Source organism: Cebus imitator, unplaced genomic scaffold, assembly GCF_001604975.1.
Source record: "Cebus imitator isolate Cc_AM_T3 unplaced genomic scaffold, Cebus_imitator-1.0 Scaffold29, whole genome shotgun sequence".
NCBI classification, from domain to species: Eukaryota; Metazoa; Chordata; class Mammalia; order Primates; family Cebidae; genus Cebus; species Cebus imitator.
In genome coordinates, this window is record NW_016107344.1 from 4,098,327 (window position 1) to 4,109,042 (window position 10,716).

At 39.2% G+C, this 10,716-nt stretch overlaps 1 non-coding gene across 1 annotated transcript; it reads right to left on the minus strand.

The window, feature by feature from the left end:
- Positions 1-7,950: 7,950 nt before the first annotated feature.
- LOC119470392 lies at positions 7,951-8,114 on the minus strand. Its single transcript, XR_005199284.1, has one exon. It is a non-coding gene; the product is annotated as a U1 spliceosomal RNA (small nuclear RNA).
- Between the last annotated feature and the right edge of the window lie 2,602 nt (positions 8,115-10,716).

Below are 10,716 nucleotides of genomic sequence, written 5' to 3' on the forward strand. Positions count from 1 at the left end.
TTCAAGAGCTAGAGGATCTCAATCCCTCTCACTCAGCTCCCCTTCCCTCATCCTGTCTTGCTGGCCCTCATTAAGAAACTGAGTTCCTGGTCTGAATGAGACCAGGAGCAGTATTACAACTGTAATAATCTTAAGAACTGGGTGGCTCCACTCCTTGCCAGACCCCTTGATTTTAGGACATGAGCTATATCATGGAATACACTACAAATTTTCCAAAAGATTCCTCTGTATAATGCATTCTCAGTAAGTGGGATCAATTTAATTTGAATCATCTAAAAAAGAAGCTGATAAGTTCTCTGTCATGTTGCTTGGCCTCAGTATCCCCTGGGGAAGCAAGAGAAATTGATCTAACAATGAATCTTTGTGTTACTACACTACTTTACAATAAGATTTGTATTGCAGAAAATCTAATAAATGGATTGAAATACTCTATGTGCCAGCCTTTAGGAAATTATACCAGGATCCCAGCTCTGAGACTTTTACAGAGTCTGTGTGGCATCTCTTAAACAATAACTGAAAGAGGAGTTAATGTCTGCCTTGGACACTGACTCTTTAGATCCTATCTTCTTGATGCCTCTCCAGGGGTAGGCAGGAACAGCACTTCCTTTGCCATGGCGAGTTCTCCTTCCTCCCATCCTGAGCCTCCTCCATATCAAGCTGTATCAGGGAAGCCTTCCCTTTTCACTGTCAACTCCTGGGTGCTATATCCAATGTGGTTCCAGTTGGGCTCCAAGCTGAGACTCTCTTTTACTTCCCCAGCAGCCCAGGGCTGCTTTGCCCTCTGAGAGCTCATGTGTGGGATTGGAGAGATGACTTAGGGGTACCCCTTTCAATAATAAGTCAATGCAAGGAATAATTTAGCTGGTTCTTACAAAGTCCAGAGAAGTTTAGAGATGAATTAATTTAAGCTGGGTGTAACCTTTTCCTTGACTTGTCAAGATGGTTTTTTTTCGTGTTGCTAATGAGAAGGCACAGATCTTGAGAAAGGCCAGAGAATATGCAGATGAGTTTACTAGATCTAATCCTGGCCTTGTCATTTACCAGGCATCTGGTGAAGTGGTCCCAGAACAAAACACCCAATGGGTTCATGAGGATAGAAGAAACCAGTCAAGGACAGGTCATTTTCTCAATTGCAAATCAGAGGGAATGAGAAGGTGCCAGAAAAAGTGAGTAAATTATGGCAAAGTGAACAAAATTACTCAGAAAAGGAATGAGAAAGTATATTTATATAGACCTAAAGCCTGATGAGGGTCAAACACGTCTTTCCATGCCTTTGATAACTGAAGCTGTGTCAGATATTTGGAGAAAGCATCAGAAATTGAAAACTAACCCCCAGAGCCCTAAGGTAGACATTGGTAGCAGAGGCCTTTAAGGTTTTTAACAATCGTGAGTGGGAAGACATGTAAAATAAAGATGAGAGAATGAAAAAGAAGGCACAAATTCTGGCTGCCATAATTACAAGTCTGCCTTGAGGTGACTCTAGGCAAGAAAAATAAACCCAAACAGGGGCAACCAGACCTTCACCAGCTGCAATAGGAGTGGGTGCAATCAATGTGCTTACTGTAAGAAGAGACACTTTAAATGAGACTGCCCATCCCATCCTGGGAAGCTGAGATAGAATAAAACTCCTAAATCCACGCCTCTTTGTCAATGTTGAGGTAGCAGGTAGAAACTCTGAATTCTTATAGGGACCAACTACTGTAACCTGACCCAACCTATGGGACCTCTCCAGTGCCAGCTAAACAGTGATTGGAATGGATCGCCAGCTATAGCTCACCTTTCCTTTAACTTGTGAGATTGGATCTAAGGCTATTACTAGTTCCTTCTTGAAAGTCCCTGAGTGTTCTCTCCTTTTAATAGGTCATGATTTATTATCTAAGCTTGGAGCCTCAGTTTCCCTCCAGGGAAATCTCTTACAAGTCTCAGTCCCCCTTGAGAAGGGGATCCATTTACTGGCCCTTTTGGCTACTCGAGATCAGAAGTTACCCCCATCCTGGAAGACATATTCACTTGAGTGGTAAGGTTCGTATGGAATAACAGTACTCTGGGATAAGCCATCAATGAAGAGCCTATTAAAATAAAGCATAATCCAGACCTTCCCTATGCATGCAAGCACCAATACCCTTTGAGGTCAGAAGCCCTACAGAAGATACGGCCCCTCCTGGAAAAATTTCTATTGTACAGACTGATTTGGCCTTGCCAGCCTTCCTGTAAAACTCCAGTCCTTCCTGTGGAAAACTCCACATGAGGAGTACCACTTAATTAAAGACCTTAGGGCAGTGAATGACTAAGTTGTTCTAATCCATCATATGGTCCCTAATCCATACACTTTCCTCTCCCAAATCCCTGGTATACTCAGTTCTACACTGTACTGGATCTAAAAGATGCTTTCTTTTGTATACCTCTGCATCCTAACACCACCTACATTCATTTTTGTCTTTGAATGGAAGAATCCAGAGATTCAGGAATCTTCATAGTATACCTGGATAGTGCTACCCTATGGTTTCTGGATAGACCCCACCTCTCTGGGTGAGCCTTGGCAAAAGACCTCAGAGAACTTAAACTTACAAGTGGAAATTTACTGCAATACATGGACAATTTGCTTACTGCTAATGAGTAATTCCAGAGTTCTCAAGAAAATACCATTAAAACTTTCTTGGCTGAATGGGGTCATAAGGTCATTTCCTCAAAGGCCCAGATTTTCCAAACACAGGTTTAATACTTAGGATTCATTCTTGCCCAGAGAGCCAGGATGCTTACTTCAGACCTAAAGCAGGCCATTGCTTTATTATCAGTCCATGGTATTTGAAGAGAGCTAAGGAGATTTCTGGGAATGGACAGCTTCTGTTAGCTTTAGATTATAAACAGTTTTCATAGTCAAACCCCTTTATAAGGCATTCAAGTATGGAGAAAGAGAAACATCCCCCCGGACAAGGCCTGCCAGCAAGCATAAGGAAACCTAAAATATGTGTTATGGGAGGCCCCAGCTTGGGACTCATAGATTTGTGGAAGATTTTCTTCTTCATTGTACAAGAGAGGTCTGGGAAAGCCATGGGAATCCTAATTCAGAAGTTAGGGCCTATCCAAAGCCAGGAACTTACTTCTCAAAGCAATTGAACCCAGTAGCCCAGAGGTAGCCCCACGCTGTAGGTGACAGCCACCAGCTGCTTCGTCAGAGAGGTCTTCAAAGTCACACTAGTTCATCCCCTTAAAGTTTACACTCCTCATCCTTCTGGAATATTTTTTTTTATCACCAATACACTGTCTTATCACTCTAGGCATTTATATACAAATATATACATTACATACAAATTTCATTTGTCTTGGCATCCTCAGTCCTCTGGGAAGGTTGACAATGAATCAAACTCTTAAAAGATTACGGGTTAAATTATGCCAAAAAGCCCAGGAATCATGGATTAAGCTTTTTCCTATTGCTTTACTAAGCGTAAGAGCTGCCTCAAGGGAAACTTAAAGCTCGGCCACTTTGAAATAACCTGTGGGCAGCTTTTTCTCAAAAATCAAGCTATTAGACGAAAATTTAAATGAAGCTCTAAAATAAATCATTAATTTGGAACAAGTTCAGCATGCAATCATCCAATATGGTAATAAGATATAGCCTCAGCCAGCTAAGGGAGTTTCAGATCATCTCTGTTAGCCCAGGTTCACCGGTCTTACTAAAGACATGGTAAAAAGAAAGTCCAGAGGAACAGTTAACTGAAAAATGGAAGGGCCCTTACCAGGTTGTCTTGGCCACTCTAAAATCCATAAAGTTGGAAGATCCTCACAGTTGAGTAGATGTCTCTAGAAAAAAAAAGTTTGAGTCTTCAAACGTCCAAAACTAATAGGCCTGCTCAGAGGAAAGAGCTCACTCCTAGGAAAGACCTCAAGCACGTATTCCGGACACTGCCTCCAGGAGACAGTAATAAAGCTAAATAACACCCTTATATAATTGATGGATACAGGTGTAATCACTCTTCAATCACTGTTAATCATTACTATTTTCTGGGTTGGGCGTGGTGGCTCACACCTGTGATCCTGGCACTTTTGAAGGCCAAGAAAGGTGAATCATTTGAGGTCAGGAGATTGGAGACCAACCTGGCCAACATGCTGAAACCCCAACTGTAAAAAAAGAAAAAGAAAAAGGAAAGCCTGCTGTGGCAGCATCAGCCTGTAGTCCCAGCTACTTGGGAGGCTGTTGAACCCAGGAGGCAGAGGTTGCAGTGATCCAAGATCAAACCACTGCACTCCAGCATGGGTGACAGAGTGATACCTTGTTTCAAAAACAAACAAAAATTATTAGTATATTCTTAATAATCTGTTGATTGTATTACTCTCCTCCCTATTGGCTGAGATCAATTCACCCTGCTGGTGCATAGTTATTAAGCAAAATTCTATCCTGTCTTGAATATTAATTGTGCTCCTATTGTGCACTCTTCTTCCTATATGTTACTTACCCTGTTCATTTTAGTCTAGGCACAGGACCTCTGGAGTTGCAAAACACTGGTCAACTTCTCCAACATCTCAGTAAAGGAGAATTTGTTTCTAAATGCTGGGTCTGCCACCAGCACTTTCATGGCTCCTTTTATCTCATCTACCCTTAACCTGACCATAGATGGTTTAAATTGAGGCCAGTGATCTAAATCCAACCCTTTAACTTTCAGCCTGTCTCCTACTCATCAAGTTTCTTTCTTTAATCTTACCACAGGTAAAAACTATTCTGTTGCTGTAGTAAATGAGGAATTAAACTGCACCTGAGGAAGATAGATTCCTTGCAATTTTCCTTCTTGTTACAACTTTACATGGTACCCCACCTCTAATTTAAAAACCTGTACATATAACTTAACTCATTGTGCCCTATAGAATTATTATGGATATATGTGCCCAGGCTTGCTAGGAAAGCCTTCTCTAACTATTTAAGGGTATGTGAATACTGGCAGGATAACATCCCACCACTTTGAAAATACAGTTTCACACTGCCCAAAGGATTCACAGCAAATTACAAGCTCAGCTATGGGCACAGATCTACCATGCTCCAGAATACCTCAAAGTTCATCAATGACCACCTAGGACAGAAAACCATGGAGCAATATGCAAACAAATGTCAGGACAATTGCTTGCTATCCCCCAGCCACAAAATTCATAATCTGAATCTCTCACTTCTCAATTACACTCACAAGGGCATTCACATCTGTGCTATTCCAATAACTATTTTTCTTTGTAACTGCCTCCTATGGCCTGCTGCCTACTTTCCTTATGCTTTTATTCTGCTGAAGCAGGCCTATTCTTGCATAGACAATATATAATTAATAGGTGAGTCAGCCTTGAGAATGATAGGGATAAATGGAATAACCATCCATAAATCCACTGCCCAACATCAGGCCCCTGTTCTAGGAAGCCAAGGGCTTAGCATGGTCATAGCAGGAATAGGCCTATTTGCCGAGTGGGACCTTGGGGAAATTTCACCTACCATAAGGTCACCTTACACAATCTGATGCAACAGATTGGTCATATAGTGGACCAGACTGTACAGGCTCTAGAAGATCTAAAGACCTCTCTTAATTCTCTTGCTAATGTGTTGTTGGATAACTCCTTGGTTCTAGACTATGTATGTACTGGCAGAACAAGGAGCCATATGTACAGCCACCAACACTTCCTTCAGTACTTAGCTGAATACCACAGGGCAAGTAGAAGTTAATATCCAAGCATTCTATATCAGGAAACATGTCTAAACTCTTCCATTAAAGAGGATTTAACAGCTGACTATATGGGATGCTATCAAATAAGCTTTACCGTATGTAACTTGGTTCCTTCTTTCTCAGGGCTCTCATTGGCTATCCTTGTCTAAATTTATCGACTGGGTTTGTTTAATCTACTGGTAAAATATATGTCTTCAAGAATAAACCAATTTCATATCAAGTAAATAGTCGCAGAAGTTGTAGAGTGTGTTCCAGAGACCACAATCCCAGAGTAATATTGGCCCCTCCACCAAGCTGAGAGATACATCTTCTCCTGAAAATAGATGTAGAAACTATTCCCATGCTTAAGAAGTAGCTTCAGAAAAAGAAGTCTTTACCCAGAACCCCTTAGGAATAAGGAGTATATAGTCTCTCCTGGGAGAATGAGACAGCAGGCTAGTTGGCCCCCTATTTTAAGATGGTCTGGAGGAAAAGGACAAAAGCTCTTTATTCAAGCTTGAGCTTATATAACTCTCAGCCAATCACTAGCAAAGGACCTGAAAAGCTATTAAACACAAGCTCCTATTTCAGGGCACTGGGACTCCCCTGGAACCCTTTCATAGACTTAAACTCTAACCTATAGTTACCCCTTTCTAATTTTAATACTAAAAATCATGCCCAGAGGTGGATATTTAAAATACTAATGCTACATATAGTGTACAAGGAAACATGGTGAGCCATCATGCAAGCAATGGAAAAACCCTTCCTATACATGCTCTGATGTAACCCTTTGCTACATAAAGACCCTGCAAAATTAACCCGCTATATACTCTTGCGGAGCAGCTGCTACCTCTTCCTTGCTTGTCGCTGGCTCCCTGGTGCATAAGCTGAATAAACTTTGTTGCTATGTTTGGTGTTCTCTCTTGGTTTCTATCCTGGGAGATTACAAGAACCCAAGGTGCTATTAATAACACCACAAAGATTTTCCTTTGTGATGAGTTACTGAAAGGTTTGTATTATTAGCTCTTCCATTTTGGTGTAGGATCTACACTTAATTTTGTTAATGGTGTGAGGTTAAGATTTGAAGTTCATTATTTCAATACATGAGTATCTAATATACAGCACTTTTGGTTGATTATCATCCACCCACATTAAATTACCATGGTACTTTTCTCAATTGACCATATAAAAGCCTGTATGATATATTTCTGACGCACTAATCTATATGTTTGCTGAGTGTTATTACATATTATTAATTCCCCATTGTCTTAATTACTAAAGATTTTAATGTAGTTTGAAAGAGAGTATAAACAGCTTTGAAGACTACTGTTGGATAATATCTTCAACATAATCTTAACAATAGCTTTAAGTGATAGATAAGACAAACTGAATAGATTTACCCCACCAGTCAAATACATCTGAATAGATGAAAGAAAGAGATATTTCCATTTCATGGATGAAGAACATAAAATTAAAGTTAAGTACTTTGGCTATAATTTTGCAGATAGAAAATTGTTTATTCTAACATCCAGGCTATTCAAACACAAAATTATAGGGTCATGAGAAAGGTTAAATAACATAAAGTATGAAATCTAGCATCCACTTGCCACTTACTTGCTGCAGATGCCATAAATATATACAATGAGGGTAAAATTTGTTAAATGGTTTATTGACTTGCATCAACATTGATGTCACACTACAGTTAGTACTCACATTAGCGTATTAGCTCCTTGAGTGAAGAAACCTTCCTTTTTACCTCTTGCAAGCCTGAATCCATAAAACCATAATACTATAGCAGAAATTACTGCCAATAATATGTATTTCAAGCTCCTCATAAAAAGACAAGCCATATTTTCAGATGTAGAAAAGCTGAGCATACTGATGGATACATTCTTAAAAATTTTAAACCCTAGAGTAAAACCAAAACATCAGGCTAAAAATAATGACTAAAGTGGATAACTTCATCTTCTTTAGTCCTGATATACATAACCTATAAATTAGAAACACCTCTATAGTAGCCACCTCATGAGGTCGTTGTGGTGTTAAATATGGCAATTAATTAAATTGTTCAATACAATGTCTATAATCAGAAATATTAAGAGTACAGATAACAACAAAAATAATTAACAATATTGTTAATTATTTTTGTTGTTATATCTATTGTCTGACAATAATCTCAAAAGGAAAATCTATTTCAGTGAAAAATTTGAGAGATTGTGGGGAGGCTTGTTATATTTGGGTTTTACAGGAACATGAGTTGTTTTTTTTTTTTTTTTTGGGGAAAGGGCGAACACAGTCCCCCACTACCACAAATTATGCAGTCGAGTTTCCCACATTTGGGGAAATCGCAGGGGTCAGCACATCCGGAGTGCAATGGATAAGCCTTGCCCTGGGAAAACCACCTTCGTGATCATGGTATCTCCCCTGCCAGGTAAGTATGGGGAACATGAGTTTTAATGACAGAAACCTCTCAAATGGAAGGTGCAAGGATGACAGGAGAGAAGCACATTCTCTGAGTGCTATGCTAAGAGAAGGTTTTGCTTTCCCACTTGGAAAGGGAAAAGGAGAAAAACTAAAAGGCTTCTTGATATACCATGTTTTTCTCTACCAGGAGTTAGAGAATTTGGGCTTAATTTTATTGCAAAAAATATAAAATAATAATGAAACAATCATATAGAAACGTAAATACAATCCTCATCTCCCACACTTGTCCACTATTTATGTATCTTCAAAAGGATAAATTAGAACAAAGAGTTGTCAGTACCATTATGAGAATTGCAAAAGACTGGTGGAGATTTTTCTCCCAACAGATGCATCAAGTGAAAGACCTTATAAAACTTGTTAAAACCACATTGAGTCAGGGTGCTCTGGTGGCTGAGATAACGGTATTGGAGAATCTAGCAATTTTTTTTTTCACTCTGATGTGTTCTTAAATAAAGTGTACATTTGACTCAACAAATAAGCTGGTTTCTTTCATGACTTAATTCAAAGCTGGTAAAGGTTCATAAGTAATTTGGATTTACATTGGTCTATGTACGTTATTTCTCTTGCACCTAACCAGTGTTATGGAGTCACATCACCCCTCACTACAGCACACCACACAGAAATCCTGGTGGCACTTGGGTCAGCACCCAGGCTGCTTGAAAACTGACTGAGTCTTGGGATCAGAATCATCCTTAGAGCCAGGAAAAAAAGACCTTTTCCTTAGGCCCTGTGCCTCAGGTATTCCATAGTTTGAAGTACCCTCCCAATATTTTATGTCCCCCACCTGTTCCTGGGACCTGACTAATTAAGCAGTGACAGCTAAATGGGACACTCTGAGACCAAACCTGTTTTCTTTGTGATGCCAGATAATGAATGCACATATTCGAATTTATCAAATGCCCCCATTCATAGCTGAACACAGCCAAACCCAACAGTGCTGTCTGTGTGGAGTACTCTCAGCCCAGACTGTGACTAATGTGGGGTCCAGTTCTTATTTTGCTCCTTGGCATTTTCTATTTCCCACCCTGAATGAGGGATTACTTGGGTGCTCCAAGAAGTTCTGATATTTCACCTTTGTTTTTCTGTAGGCCCTGGTTCTGGGCATATCAGCTGTTGAGAAAATTGTTCCTGCTGGATTACGTGGTATATATTTTTCAAAGATTCAAGAGATTGGTCTGGTAGAACAGTGCTGATACTTAGATTTGGAAGACTAAAGTCATTTATGTAGACAGAAGCCCTGCCAAAAAAAGGTAATAGTAATTCCTCAGGGCTTCGCCTACCCTAAGTGTTGCCCAAAACCTAAAACCTCTCTATCTTTTCTCCATTGGTCTCCTAAATGTGCTAACGTATATAAGGTTGGTGGAGGGTAACTCTTTCAATATATTATGCACAATTATTATTATTATACTGTATGCCAGTCTAGGTTGGGGAAAAGAGGAAATCAAGATTCATGTCCAGTTGCTTAGCTCTGTACAGTCCTCTCCTCTACCCGCAAATTCAACAAACTGTTGTGATTCTATTAGTGTTTCCATTTGAAAAGTTTTATTTAGAATGATGGCTTCAATGGTGATCTAGGGAATTGTCTTTATATTATTTTGATACTAATATTATTGCCCTTAACCCTTTTCTCAGAATAAAATGTCAATAATAGCCTATATTTTGTAACCTTATGCTTCCAAGTATCCCTCTTATATCTTCTCAGTTTCTTACCAGCTCACTTTTTCATGACACTTGCTTGAAAAGCTCTTTCTGCATAAATCAAGAGAGCACTATTACCCTTGTTTGCAAGTGAACATTTATTACAGTCTGTCGTGGAGTACCTGATATAAAATTGTTTTCTACCACATCCCCTTCCCATGCTTTATTTTAAACTATCATTTAATGTTGTGTACATATTTTATTATTTTAAAATTTCCATTAGGCTTTAAGTTTTAATAGAGTAAGAAGAATTGATCCCTTTTATTCTCCAATACATCTCCAGCCCATAGAAGAATGCCTGATGAAAGGTGCGTGACTGACATTATTTGATGAATAAATAAATGTAGAACTGTAAGTACTGGATTCTGTAGATTTGGCTCTTAATTTGGTAAATAGAGATAATTACCGTATTGTCTTTCTGCACAATGCTTCTACTTCAGTGAAATTTTAGGTCCTGCTGTTTGATCTCTAATAAAAATATTGCATACAGAATTTCATCTTAGCTACTGACTCAGGAGAACCTATCTTGTAAAAGGTAAAGAGACAGGATTGGTGAGGTGGGCTACAATATGGATGTAAAAGAATCTCAGACAACAATAAAGTGCATTCCGAAGCAAATTTTCCTTGTCAGTGTCACCAATGCCAGGATGCAATGATCAAGTCTTTACATCTTTTTCTTGCTAAGTCATTGAATATGGGCTCTGGGAAAAGCGTGGATCTGGATCTTTACAACCAAGAAGAACACAAAGGTGGCATCTGGGAAGTTAGTTATTTCTACAAAGAGGATTTGAGTTGCAAATTATTATATTTGACCCAGTTCACTATTTGTGCTGACTGAATCTTTATCACATAATTTAGG